Consider the following 11,146-nt stretch of genomic DNA (forward strand, 5'->3'; position numbering starts at 1 on the left):
AGACTCTCATTGCATCGTCACATGAATCAAAATGATCTGGAGACTCGTGGTCATGCTAATGTCCCAACACGCCTTTTGTCCCTAGTGGCACCTTTCTTGGGGGGGGGGGGAGACATCAAAATAAAGTCCCCCAGATGAACACCATTTGCTTTGGAAGCATCAGGAACGAGAAGGCAGCTGAGGGATTTTTAACTTTCCCCCAACCGTCATGTGGCACTTGGTTTACATTCAACCATTAGGATGAGCATCAAGAGGAAAGGTACGTGACTCGAACTTTTTCGGGCCTGGGCTGGTTGTTTACTCTTGCCTCGCTGTCAGAATCCATCATAAGCTTCTCTTATTATCTTTCCCGTAAATACACCAGACTTGGTGGAAAGGAGAACATTCCTCTGGGCTGCTTAACAAGCAAATTATTTTTCAAGTGCTTCATCCCCTTCCTGCCCGCCCTCTTTGGATAAACATTTGGGAGACACAATCCTGTGGCCTGGCAATTTGCAAAGACTGTCTTTGTCTTCACAGAGGCAAAACAAGATGGACGAGGGTGATGGAGGATATGAGTTATCTTGGGTAATCAGTTGAAATATCCACATCTCTAATTCAAGGCTTCCTTTGATTTATCAATGTCATATTTCACATTAAGGCCCCCAACGTCCATGTTCTTCATTTCCTTTCTAATTATTGCTTTCCAACCCAATAATTTGCTGTCCTACAGTTTCTGAAGTCTTGCATCTAGTTTGTTCAGCATCTTGGAATGTGAGGAGAAAAGTAGGCTCTCTGTTAGAAAGACCATATGGACTTTTTGTTCTTTTCCTGCCTCTCCCCATCCTTTCCCATCAGTAAGTAGATCCCGGCCTGGTGCCTGGGGAGGCAGGACACGCAGAGTAAACAGCCTTTCTGAGATCATCGACGGAAATCGGGGGAAGGCTCAGAGAGAATGGAGGCCCAGGATCTAGTTTTATACCTTTATCGGGGGCAGACACTTGGTACGAGCTCCTTAACCTACAGGATTCACAGGGATGCCCAACTCTCAAAAAGCTTAAAAATTGGGCTGCTGAGAGAATCAGGGAGTGGACGCCATTTCCCTCCCCACTACCGCTTCCGCCCCTTGTATGCCTTCAATGTCATCTCTCACCTGGATCGTGGAAACAGCCTCCACTTCCACCCTTACCCTAACCCAAGTGTGTTACCAGCACGACATAAATCAGACCGTGTTACCTCACATCTCTCGGAGTAAAAGCAGAGTCTTCCCATAGGGCAGCCCCATTGCCTTTCTGACCGTAGCTCCTGTTACTCTCTTCCTAGCTTATTCTGTTCTGCTGCACTGGCCTTCTGGTGTTCCTTGAATGCCTCAGGGATGCTCTCGCCTCAGGGCCTTTGCACTGGCTGTTTGCTCTGCCCGGAATACTCTGCACCGTGCCCCATGCCTTTAGTCCACCTGACTTCCCAGCTCTGATGGACTGCTCCATGTGTGTCACCAGGTACCTGACTTCCCAGCTCTGATGGACTGCTCCATGTGTGTCACCAGGTACCTGACTTCCCAGCTCTGATGGACTGCTCCATGTGTGTCACCAGGTACCTGACTTCCCAGCTCTGATGGACTGCTCCATGTGTGTCACCAGGTACCTGACTTCCCAGCTCTGATGGACTGCTCCATGTGTGTCACCAGGTACCTGACTTCCCAGCTCTGATGGACTGCTCCATGTGTGTCACCAGCCCCTACCTGGTGAGTGTGCCCTTACAACCCCCTGCCTCATTACCGTAGAATCTCCAAAACCACAGAGAGCCCAAGTGGGAAATTCATGGGCCGGAGGTATCCCTAAGGGATTTAGTGAATAAACACCCAACCTCGCATCCTCTGGTTGGATTTTACACGGGTCCTCAGAGGTGCCTTGAAGAATCAAGCCCCTCACGAGTAGCAGTAAGCAGTAAGCAGCCGCGGACGCACCCCGTTGGCTCTCCTCACTTGCGCATCTCTCTTCTCCATCCTGACATTTCTGCTCTCTGGGCTCGTCTTTCCAACCCCCAATCTCAAAGCTCTATTCCTTTCTGATATTCTAAGAGGAAAAGCAGTTGACTACCAGACTAGCCAGGGGGCTTCTGAATTCCCTGAAGTCAGAGAAGTCACCTGCCCCGTCCCCGACGTAGCTAGTCCCGGGAGCGGGCAGCCAGGGATACGTCTTACCAACAGCAGATTTGGAGATGACACACAAGGCACGTGTCCCGGGGTAAGAGACACACCTTTCTAGAAGTATTCATGAAGTTCCTTCCTGCTCCTGATCATTTCAGAACCAGGTCCCCAAGTCAGAACGTGCTTGCCACGGCTCACCGCAGTCACCCCCTTGCTGGGGCCTCGCTCCTTATCCAGGCACCCAGAAGGTTCCATTCACTCTGTGATCTGTCCTAGGCAACGGATGGGTGGAAGGAAAGGGAGAGTGTTGGTCTCATCATTGCCTGGAATAGTGTTTTTGTTTTGTTTTTTGCCCCGAGAAGAAACTCTCCATGAGGCTCTAACGGAGGATGAGGATGGAGGGCCGTGCGAGTTTGCTAGGGCTGCCGGCGCAGAACCGCAGCCTGGTGGCTCACAGAACACACAGGTCTTTCCTCACAGTTCCAGAGGCTGAGGGTCTGCGATTGAGGTGGGGGCAGCTTGCTCTCCTCCCACACCTCTGAGGCCTGCGGACGGCTGCCTTCTCGCGGTGTCCTCACACGGCCTTCCCCTGAGTGCGCATCCCGGGTCTCTGTGCGTCCAGACTTCCTCTTCTCACCAGAACCCAAGTCAGAGGGGGTCAGGGCCCACTTTAATGACCTCGTTTTGCCTTTAACCTCTGTAAAGGCCCCATCTCCAGGTGCGGTCACATGCTGAGGTCCTGGTGGTCAGGGCTTTGGCAGGTGCATTTGGCGGGTACGGTTCAGCTGTAACAAGTGGGGATAGACAGAGCTGTTCAACTAGGTGTGGTCTTGCCCAGCTCACTCTCACTCACCCCTACCTTACACTTTGCCCCAAATCTCAGTCTTTTCTAACAAGGTATCCCGGGATGGCCATTGTCCCTAGAGTAACGTTTCAGCCATGGTGTGGGGTTGTCCAGCCCCTTTGCCTCCTGTTCTGTTCCAGCACCCTCTGGGTCGGGCACGTCAAGGGGTGGCACACGGGCACATTCTCATTGTCCCTGGTGCTGTTTCCTGTGAGCCACCCCTAGAATTGCTCTGTGCCCACAACACTATGCCAAAGCCACTCTGCTGGAGTGCAGATTGCCCTACACTCTGGCATGCTGGCCCTAGCATCTCGCAGACATGCCTCTGGCCTGCTCTCGCCAAGATCCTCTCACAGACCCTGGAGACAGACATCAGACTATCTCCAGAACCCCTTCCCTCAAGACCATAAAGTCCCCTTCACCAAACAATCCCTTCCCTTCTCTCTCCTTCCACCACCCACAGAACCCCTGCGGTTCTATAATCCACCCACCTTGAAATTTCTTCTCACCTCAGAGAGCCATGATTTCCAAGGTCCAGATCAAGGAGTATTTCAAGGGTGACTCCTTCACGTAGCTTCCAATATAATCCTTTTGAAAACTAAAAATATATATATAATTCAATAACCTCTTACATTTACGTGGCATTTCCAAGTTCAGTAACAGTGAACCTGGAAATGCCATGAGTGAACTTAATGACTCATTAAGTCATTTGATTTTCCGACAGCCCGGGAAGGAGGGCATCTCCTCCTCCCCACCAGGTACGCTCCGCGTGGAAGTCTAGCCTGACCGGGCCAGCGCCAACGGCCAATGAGCGGAAGGCCTCAGCTAGAACTGAGATGCCTATTTCAGTGCTCTTCCAAAACTGCTGTCAGTCTTCCCAAACCCCCTTCAACATACTGCAAAATACCTACATGAATTTTTCTCTAAGATGTATGAGAAGCACCTGTGTAACGGGACACCACGTGACGAGGAATGAAAGCCATGCTTCCTACCTTCCTTCCTTCCAACATCAGCTGTAAGGCGCCGATGTGCTACTATAACAACACAGTTGACTCTTGGCAACCCCGTGAGCTCCTGCATTGGTTTCTGAGGGCTGCCGTAACACAGTACGACAAACCGAGGGGCTCGAGACGACAGGAATGTATTCTCTCACAGCTGTGGAGGGTAGAGTCCGAAATCAAGGCGTCAGCAGGGCCATGCTCCCTCTGGAGGCTTCCAGAAAGGATCTTGCCTTGTCTCTTCTAGCGTGTGGTCCTTGCAGACGATACTTGGCAATCCGTGGCTCGTAGGCCTATCACTCCGATTTCTGCTTCCAACGCCATGTGGCCGCCTTCCAAGGATATTGCTTCACCCCTTCTCTCTCTCTCTCTCTTTTTAAAGATTTTATTTATCTGTTTGAGAGAGAGAGAGAAAGAGCACAAACAGGGGTCGGGGGTGGGGAGGAGAAAGGTAAGAGGAGAGGAAGAGGAAGAAGCAGACTTTCCACCGAGCAGGGACCTCGATGTGGGGCTCAATCCCAGGACCCCAGGATCATGACCTGGGCTGACGGCAGACGCTTAACCCACTGAGTCACCGGGTGCCCCTTCCTCCTTCTTATAAGGACACTAGTCATTGTATTTGGGCCAATTCTAATCCAGTGTGAATTCCCCTTAACTTGCTTGTATCTACAATGATTCTTTTCAAACCAGGTTACATTCACTGATACCAGGACTTCAGACTGGACCGTATCTTTTGGGGGGAGGCAATTCACCACAACAGGTATGGACCTGTGTTCCATAGATGAAGACCTCGTAAGGCTCAGAACAAGTAGGTCAGTATTTCTCTAAGTTTGGCCCAACAAACAGTGATGACATGGGAACACCTGGGGGTTTGTTATAGTGCAAGGGCCTCACCACAGATCCGCAGAATCAGTCCAGACTGTGTTTAACGAGGACTGTTGGTGGCTTGTAGGTACACTTGATTTGGGGAAAATAGATTAGTAAGAACCACCAAGGGTTTTTGTCAATGAGCCCAAGAGCTGACTTCAGAACTTTAATTTTTTAGCAGACTACGTTATCCTTCATTTTCTGATCCAAGAATCTGCTTGATTATTTGCCCCAAATTCCCATGAATGTTTGTCTTTCTTGCTTGGTGTCCATGGCCTTTCCAGGACCCCTGTGCAATTGTCCTACATGGTGGTGCTGCACGGCCGCACGCAGAAGCCCCATCCTGTCACCAACTCCTCGTCCCGCCCTCCCTGACCGTGTGTCACCCCTCCCTGTCACCGATTGCTCCTCAGCTGTCCCCTCCACGTGGGGGGAAAGCTAGTGTGCACTCGGGCCAGAGTCTTACAGCATTTTACACCATTTCTAAGGATTGTATCAACTTTCTGTTAGGGAACATTGGGCAATTGCACATCCAAAGTCTCTTTGTAAGAGATGATATCGACGGTGTCATGCTCAACCTCTACACGGGGAACAAATACCACTATTTACAAACACAATAATCACATTATATAACAAGAGGAATAATGGCATATGTTTACTGAGTCTCCCGTGTGCTGGGCATCCTGCCGTTCATATAGTTTTTCATTAGCTCCTCCTTTGGGGGGATACTGTTAGACCTATTCTGTGGATGGGCAAACTAGGTCTTTCCAAGCAAGGTCAGAACCAGGATTACAACCCAAGTAATTTGACTCTACCTTATGCTAATCTGCCTCCGTACCTCGCCTGGGCAGTCTGGTCCCAGCTCCTCAGCCTGGGCTCCTGTGTCACCCCACCGTCGGGTGCTGTCTGCAACCACCATCCAGTCTTCCCTCCTCTGCTGGCCTCCCCACTACGTCCTCCCACTCCCAACATCCATCATCCTCTTCCCCATCTCCCAGATACGTTCCATTGGGCTCTGAGCATCCACTGTTGTTGCATGTTGTCATCATTTATGAGCCAGGCCGAGGCTCCCACCCCCAGTCCTAGTGGGAGGGCAGCAAGAGCAGAGAGTAGCCGTACTTGAGAGGAAATGAAGGCAGCCCCTCCTGAGGGAATGGCCCCTCTGCACACAGTAACGACCCCGTATTGACAGTCAGGAGCCTCACTTTCCATTCTTGACTCTGTTAGTCCTTAGAATTATGCTTGGACATGTCAGCTCATCTCCCTGGCCTGTACCGAGAAGGGCTGGGCTACATAATTTCTGAAATTCCATCCAGGTCTAACACTCTCTAAATCTAAGTACTAATTCTTCCGGGAAGACACTCCTATAACTTTAGCCAATACTGATCGCTTCTGTTCTTAATCAAGTCCATATTTCAGTCCCAAAACTCAGAACACAATTTGACAGGAATATTTCATACTACTCCTGGGTATGGGAAACAATGAAATTGGAGCTGGAGTGCCAAAAATACTGCCATTCTTGGGATATTTTGGTGGGAACAAAGGGGTAGAGTATTTCTGAAAGCAAGAATATATCCCTGAAATAACAGAGTATGTGTTTAGTCCTCGCAGCATATACGTGTTTGCTTCTTACTGAATACCTTTTTTTTTTTTTTTTGATACTTTTTCATACTTTTCTGTATTTTTCTGTGTGGCATTTATGGATCTTAGCTCCTTCCCAGAGAGAAATTCCTTGAGATGAGAAACTCTCTGGTGCACTTCAGGTATTCTCACAGCTTTTCCCCAGTACAGCCTCATGGCGGGGGCACATCACATACACGTATTCTTTTAAAAACAACAAAGCTAAAAATACAGCACGAAGGACGTGGATTAAGCATAAAATATTTCCCACAGGCAGTAGGCTAGCACTTCACCGAAAGGGCTCATTTCAGTCTGGTTGCCTGGAAAGGCGTCAGCACAACAGGAGAGCAAATGTGTCACGGTAGGTTTTCCACACACAGTCATTGATTCATTCATCGCCGCTGCGAGCTGGCTGTGACTTTGCCCACATCATCAGATCTAACCAAAATTTTGTAATTAAATCCATTTTTTTTTCTTTCGTGGTAACCGCAACAGGTTTGTATCCAAACCAAAAGGAATTAGAGGCTGTGGGAGAGTTACCTTGTCTCTCACCATAGATTCACATGGTCCGACAACCTCCTCCTGTGTTAAGGGGCAGTAGAGACAATCAGGTTCTTGAATTTGAAAATTAAAAGGACCCCGAGAAATTGCCAGGTTTACTCCCCTCCTTTTGTTGATTGAGGAAGTGGGGGGCTGGATGTTAAGGCAAAGTGCCTAAGGTCCCAGAGTAAGTCAGAAGTGGAGGCAGAGGTGGAAGTCAGTCCCTCTGGCTTTGAGGCTGCTGTCTTCTCTACAGGATCCATGAGAACTTCCTCGTCGATAATGCCGTAAGGATCTTTGGTTGACTGGAGTCATTTTTCCTCTGACCCTTAGCATCCTGTTTGGGTTTAGGATGAAGGTGGGGCCCCCTAAAGAAAGTTGTTTATTGCACAGTAGGGTGGTTGGCATGTCCTGGTTTGCCCAGCACTTTCTGGGTCTAGCACCGAAATTCTCATATTCCAGGAGTTTCTTCAAGTCCCCGACAATCCGGGACATGGGCACCCATTCCTGAGAGCATGTCCTTCAAGCAGTACAGGTTCCCACGTGTGGTTTGTGGGGGATCCGTTGGGCTCTGTTTGAGTCCGTTTGACAAGCAGGTCTTCAGCAGGTGGATGTCACCCGGACATCTGCTCCTGCCACACACAGCTGGGGGCTCGTGGGCCCGCACTTTCACGCACCTCGCGGAAACACGAGGATACTAATAATACTTAACCCAGGTAGTTGGGACGATTGGCAAGGTACGTAAGCAGTCACTACTCGATAGAAATGTTAGCTCTTCCCTCTGCCTGCGGACTCAGTTTCTCCCCTGCGGCAGATCCTGCTGGTTGCTTACCCTGTGCCTATCCTCCCTTTCTCCTCACTTACAGAATCTTTTTTGTTCAGGACCCCAGTGAGTCTGGTCACACATATTCAGGGTCCCAGAGTCCCCTGTGGCCAAGGACGGTCGTGTGGCCCTCGCGTGGCCAACGGTGTGTGAGCTGAGCCCCCGGCTAGACCCGCGGAAGCTCGGTGCAGGGGGTGGGCTCAGCTCTGTATCTTTTCAGGTCTTTGCCTTCCGCTTTCCACTGGGGCTGCCAGAGAAGACACAGGATTTGTACTAGAAGATTATTCATTGTCTACCTGGAATCCAGATTCGACCGGGTGTCCTGTACTTTTATTAACCTGGCAACTTCTTCCTTCCGGCCTAGAGTGTCGACACTATGCCTGGACGTGCAAGGAACATCGTGAGACCATTCGCCGCAAGCTGAGGGCGGTGATGGAGGGGACCTGGACCACGGGGCGTCGTGGAGCCTCTCCAGCAGCCTGGGCTCCTTAGGGTAACTGCTGGAGGTCCCTGAACACAGGCCCTACCTGACGCTCTTCACGTGGCCGCAGACTTTGTCCTCCTGCCCTCCTTGATTTTCTGTATCCTTCTCTGGGAATGCTCAGTTTGGTTGTAATCACTTTCAGGGTAAGGCCCCACAAAAACTACATTTCTCCACCCACTTCTGTCTTTTTTTTTTTCTATCACTATAATATGCTGTAACCTGAGTGTATTATATCTCCTGATTCCATGCAAAATTCACCGACCTGCCCACCCTCCAAGGGGGTTGGGGTGTGGGACCCTCAACAGGTTTTCAGCACATCTCTAGAAATAGAGCCACGCACTTATCTTTAGTAAAGAAAGATGAAGTCTTTGATCACGAGTAACATGAAAACTACAATGATAATTTTCAACAGGTTCACTTTGTATTTGGTGCGGTTCACTTAGGAAATTCCTTGTCTTGAACCTAAGAGATTTTTACGATTTCAGAAAAATCAGCTTATTTCTCCTGCCCTCCTCCCCACGCTAATGAAATGCGAAACCAAACGTAAAGCATTAGTGTGAAGGGATGCTAAACTCTCAGCACACCCAGGGCTTCCACCTTTGTAGGCTAGTTTCCAACCCACGTCCTGATCACCGCACTTAACTTCCAGAGATTTCCTTCCACGAGTGTGGTCTACACTGTGCATCAAGGAGGATTTGAAGAAGACTCATGTCAGGAGACTGTTGTCTGGCTCAGAAACCTCCCTGGTTCTCCCACGGGCCCCCGACATTTGGCTTCCCAACTCCTGAGCAGCAGCTCCAAGATTTGGCCGTAACCAGGAAGGAGCCCCTGTGGCCCACACCGAGGGGGGCTCCAGCCACTCTCACGTTCTCTCTCACCGGGTCAGGCTCATTCCGATGTCTTGCCCGTGCCCGTGTGCGAATTCCTCATAGAACACCCTCTCCCCTCCCTCTGCTGCCTTGCATTCTGCTCTCTACCCCGGATCGAGTCCCGTATCAGGCTCTCTGTGAGGAGCCTGCTTCTCCCTCTGCCTGTGTCTGCCTCTCTCTCTGTGTCTCTTTCATGAATACATAAATTTAAATAAATTTAAATTTAAGTTCAATTAGCCAACATATGTACATCATTCGTCTCAGATGTAGTGTTTAACACCCAGCGCTTCTGCTGTTAAATCTTATTCAGCCCGGACTTGACACACAACCTACCAGTGCTCTTCGTATTTGTCGCATTTCCACCTAGTTGGCAGGGAGGCTAGACGTAACCCAGCGTGATAGGCAGGGGGCACGCTCGTGAAGCTCTTATTCAGGGATAACCTTTGAGCCCGAGATCCATGTGATGCATGGAGAACAGAGAGTGCCTATTTGTCGAGTCATACTTTTATTCGCAGAAGCTCTTACTCTCATTTTTAGGAAAAAAAAAAAAAACTTTATCCATTGTCTATTCCAAAAATCTTCGGTTCCCCACTTGGAGCAGATGCCCAGCGCTGTAGGACACAGCAACACCCCTCGGTCTTACCTTCCAGAACCACAGGGCATCCCAGTCGTCGCGTGGAACTGCACGGACGGTCTCATGTCACCACTGCAGCAGGTGCACACCCCTCACCCGTCTTTCATCGATCACGGAGGGGCACATGGAATACTCACTCAGCTCCCTGCTTTAGGATCTTTCCTTTAGGTCAAGGGCGCCACATGACAGTCTATGGACCAAATCCAGTCTTGTCAGCTGTTTTTGCAAATAAAGTTCCACTGGCACTCAGCCATACTCATTTGTTTACACATCGTCTCCGACTTCTCTCAGGCTACAATGGCCAAAGTGAGTAGTTGTGACCGAGAGCACATGACCTGCAAAGCCTAAAATAGCTACTATCTGAGCTCTTTATGCAACAAATTTGCTGACCTCTGAGCTAGACTACCAGGGTCATGGATAAAATACCCATCGCTAGAGGGATAGTCTATGACCATCACTAAATATATGAACATGGCTTTTAAATGTATAATTCTTGCTTTATCATTCTCGCCAGCAACATTGGGATGCATAAATCGGCCTATGTGCCTACTTTTTGGTAAGAAAGCTAGAAGAGTTTTGTTTTTGTTTTTGTTTTTTTAATTAAGTCGAGGGTCTAACAGAAAATGAGAGGCAAAAGGAGAATTGAGATTTCTGGTTAGCACTTCTGCAGAAAGCAATCCTTCGTGGTCAGGGCTGGAGGAGGTGACAAGACACAGGAAAGAATAGCCACAAGGTTATTCGCAGCTTACGTAGAACCAGTAGACTGGTCATCGCCAACAAAACAGCCCGGCTGACCCCCACCACCCCCCAGGCTGGAGTAAAATGTTTAAGTTGGTTGTAGTCAGATGCAGTCAATATCCTAAGAGATTACAGACTGAGCACCCACAGGCACCTGAGTCTTTTACAGGGCCGGGTGGCATATGGAATAGAAAACAATACATTGGGATCCCTGGGTGGCGCAGCAGTTTGGCGCCTGCCTTTGGCCCAGGGCGCGATCCTGGAGACCCGGGATCGAATCCCACATCGGGCTCCCGGTGCATGGAGCCTGCTTCTCCCTCTGCCTGTGTCTCTGCCTCTCTCTCTCTCTCACTGTGTGCCTATCATAAATAAATTAAAAAAAAAAAAAAAGAAAAAGAAAACAATACATTAAGGAAAAATCCATGGCTCAAATAAAATAAACATTATTTATTTCACTCTCATGCAAAAGTCCAAATGAAGGACTTTGGTTTGGTGGTATCATGGCCCCAGACCCCTGTGTTCAGCTTTATCAACCCCAACTGTCTTGCAGCCTCAAAGGCCCAAGATAGACGCGGTCACTTCATTGCGTCCCACCTGCAGG

The 11,146-nt window shown here is 49.5% G+C and overlaps 1 long non-coding RNA gene across 1 annotated transcript in view; it reads left to right on the forward strand.

The window, feature by feature from the left end:
* Nucleotides 1-9,340, forward strand: part of LOC121471832 — a 32,627-nt gene extending 23,287 nt beyond the window's left edge. The window contains exons 2-3 of the long non-coding RNA XR_005982712.1: nt 1,479-1,723; nt 8,185-9,340. This is a non-coding gene — a long non-coding RNA (uncharacterized LOC121471832). The remainder of the gene's footprint in view (nt 1-1,478; nt 1,724-8,184) is intronic.
* The last annotated feature ends 1,806 nt before the right edge of the window (nt 9,341-11,146 follow it).

The sequence above is a fragment of the Vulpes lagopus genome, chromosome 11, assembly GCF_018345385.1.
Source record: "Vulpes lagopus strain Blue_001 chromosome 11, ASM1834538v1, whole genome shotgun sequence".
In the NCBI taxonomy this organism is placed as follows: domain Eukaryota; kingdom Metazoa; phylum Chordata; class Mammalia; order Carnivora; family Canidae; genus Vulpes; species Vulpes lagopus.